Consider the following 3,765-nt stretch of genomic DNA (forward strand, 5'->3'; position numbering starts at 1 on the left):
TTTGGGGTTTCGTTCAGGTTGTAAAATGTCACGTGGTGCAACTGCTTCCTAAACAATGATAATTCATAATATTTGTAAAAATAATACTTTTCACTTTCGAAGAAATATATAAAACTTTTTAAAACGTTTTTATTTATTTATTTTAAAATAGCGCCATGTCTCGTGAAAGGCTTTTTACCTTTCCGACACAGTATTTGAAGGCCCCAGTATTAGTTTTACTAGTATATGCTAGTATTACTAGTATTATTATTAAATTGCTGTTGAAATGCTTTGCTGTAATTATTACAAAGCTGCTAGTTTTCAAACTCTTATTAATTGAGAGTCAGTATATTAAATTAATTAGCCACAGTTGTTTTTGTGATTCCAAAAGTTTCAAGAACTGTGTGGACTTAAAGGGGGGAAAAATATTATAAACAAATATTAATAAAATAAATATATATATTTTTTTTTTACTAAGATTATTTTAATAGAGCTATAAATGAAATAATTTTAAGTCATCCTGAGGCCACGTTAGAAGTTTGTGAAGGTGTCTAGTGGACCCCAGACCTCTGCTTGAGAACCACTGACATACATGGTTTTAAATACCATATTAAACCAACATTAATATATAAAAAGTGTGTTTTTAAAAATGGAAAACTATCTTTTTTTAATGGGCACTCTTGCATGTCAATGACCCAAACACAGCTGAGGGTAACTTTACTAGTAGCTAAATGTATGATCCAATTAAACATTATTTGTACAATGTTTAAAGTGAACACTCAAGGGCTGGGGAATATGATAATCTTGTGAATTATGTGTGTTGTGAATCTGCAGAGATTCTGTGTGGGTCTGGCCATGGCTGTAGAACACCTGCCCACTGATCATCTGTAACAGTGCTGTGTGGGTGTTCGCTCTGCTCATATATGACTTGAGTTGTGTTAACAGTGTTATAAATGTGAAGCACTGAATTGGAAAGCCAGCAGTGTTAGATATGTGTGGATATTGGGCTGCTTAATTTATGAGTTTCAGGATGCCATGCCTTCATCCGGCAGTAGGTGGCTCTGACTTCACAGGAAGCGGTCTGCATCAAACCACATGTGAGTGTGTTTATCCTTTGACTTTTTTTCAGTGTTACTTGTTGTAGCGCAGGCGCATACAAACCTGTCACTCCAGACCAGTCATGACATGTTTTGCACTTTTTAAATGTGTGATGTGTGTTAAAGACTGACAGCATGCCATTTCTGTCCTGCACTGTTCCATTATGTTTCTCTGTCATCGCATTCATTGACTTTAAAGGGATATTTTGGTTTTAATACAAGACGAGCTCAGTGGACAGCACTTTTGCCATAAAGACGATTACCACCAAAAGTATAAAAAAATATAAAATTGGGTTACAGTGAGGCACTTGTAATGGAAGCAATTGAAGTAAACATTAAAATACTGTTTTAATAGTACAGACACAAGACAAACAATATAATTATTTATATTATTTTTATTTACAATAAAAATTTTATTGTCAAATCACATAATTTTCTGTTGTTTTGAAGCTATGACAATTTCTAAACCCTGAAATTACTCACACAAACAACTTCTCAGCACAAATACCACAAGTTTTACCAAAATACTGTTGTTGTTGTTTTTTTTTTAATATGTTTCATATTTCTGCTTTTAAATCCTCCCAAAATTGGCCCCACGTAAACTTTGATTTAGCTTTTTTCTTATTTTTTGAAATAAAAATGAGGGGGGAAAACAAAAGGGCAAATCAAAAATATTTAACTTGTATTGAACCTGGATTCTTAGACAAACTGAGTGAGCGGGCGATTATGAACAGAATGATCAGCGGATTTGCTTGTGTTGGATTACCACCGCTGTCTTGTATAACCGTTATGCTGGTTATCATGGGATTTCACAGATTCATGCAGCTTTTGCATAAGCATACGGTTCAAATCTCTCTTCTTTCTTGTCAGATAGTTTGTCGTAGACTTTAAGATGAGACTTTTACCTTTGTCTGTGTGTATCCCCCTCTCTCATTCTTTACTCTTATTCTCTCCGTTCGTTTGCTCTGGTTGTCTTTCTCTATTGACTGATACTTTAATTTATTTGAATATGAAACTCAACCACAAATATCTCTGTGTACAGTATTTTCAGCGGTGTGAGTTTGAGTAACCTTTTCAAAAAAATAAGGCACAAATACATTTATAAAGTGACTCTGAGGTGTAGTATAAACTGAAATAAGCAATGGGGCACATACTTTAAATTAAACAAAAAAAGCAAGATAAACAGGATACCTGGAAGAAGTTTTGAAACCGAAATCTCAAGTTGACATGACTTCATGTAAAAGCAAAATGTTTGGTCATAGCATTATAAAATGTAACATATTCTTTTAAATAAATTGATTTATTGACAACGGTTCTGTCTGTGTGAGGATATATTTTTTAACCTTTTGGTGGCCTCTCAGTGAGATATGGCTTTTCTGAACCAGTGACAGTCATTATCAGAGTTGGAGGGGAATAATTCAAGTACATCAAAAAGATGTGAGCACGAGGTGCCAGCGCGTAAATAATTTAGCAGCCATATAAATTGTGAATGGGATTAGTAACAGTAGTTGTTGCTCTCTGTGGGTCATGTCACTGACCTTCACCCTAGTGATTTTATCAGGCACTTAACAATTAAAGAACAAATGGGGCTTGAAATGCAAGACTGCTTGTGCACTTCACTTCAGTGTGAGTGTCAGGTCTAGTATGGGTTGTACTGCCTTTGCCAGCTGAGGAAGTTCAACCTGCCAACGAAACCTGCTGTACGGGTGGGTCTATTAAGTAATAACTGAGTCTGTCATGTACACCTTTATAAATGGCTGGTTAGGTTTGCTCACCAAATCAGACAAAAGAGCTCCGTCTGGATATACACCTCCAGAGCAGAGGGTTCTGCTCATTCACCTGCAAGGTACCCTGTCCTACTATTTAAAAGGCAGCTTTATAGATGTATTATGCATTTAAATCAAGATGTATTTATTTCAAAATATATTTATAAATATATATTTATGAAAAAAATATGTAGTTATTTATTTTAAACTTCTAATTGCATCTAATTTATTTATTTTAATCATTTAAAAAAATTTTACTAAATGTTTTGTTTATTATTTTCAAAACCAAATTGGATGTATTTATTTAAATCGATTTCAAATTCATTTATTATTTATTAATCAAATATATATTTAGTTAGTTGGTTCAATCTTTTGAATCTTGTGGTTATTTATTTAACATTTGTACACTTTATTACACTTATATTATATTATCTTATATTATATTATTAATTCATCATTATTCATAATCGTCCAAAGATTTCACTTGGTATGAATCAAAACAAGGGCTGTAAAAATGAATAAATACATCATTTTTAAAAATATTAATATTTAAAAAAAATAGTTTCAAGGCATGCATTACACAAATGGCTATTTCATGTCATTAATAACCGATCATGCTTTTAAGCTCACTTTTTTTTTATAGTAAATAAACAATTGTACATACAAAATAGGCATTGAACAAACAATATTAACAATTAACAATTCTCAAAGGCAGACATAGTTGCAATTACAATATGTAACAGTGAAGTTTTACATTAAATGTACAATCATGAAGGGCCGCTGCTTTTAAACTCACGTTGCAGTTCTTCTTCTTCTTCTTTTAGGATTTAATGGCGGTTGGCAAACCAACTTAAAAGGTGCATTCCCGCCACCTACTGGAAAGGAGTGTGAAGCGCACAATGAATAGGAACTTTAGAAACAAG

Source organism: Sinocyclocheilus anshuiensis, unplaced genomic scaffold, assembly GCF_001515605.1.
Source record: "Sinocyclocheilus anshuiensis isolate Anshui unplaced genomic scaffold, SAMN03320099.WGS_v1.1 scaffold43, whole genome shotgun sequence".
Taxonomy (NCBI): Eukaryota; Metazoa; Chordata; class Actinopteri; order Cypriniformes; family Cyprinidae; genus Sinocyclocheilus; species Sinocyclocheilus anshuiensis.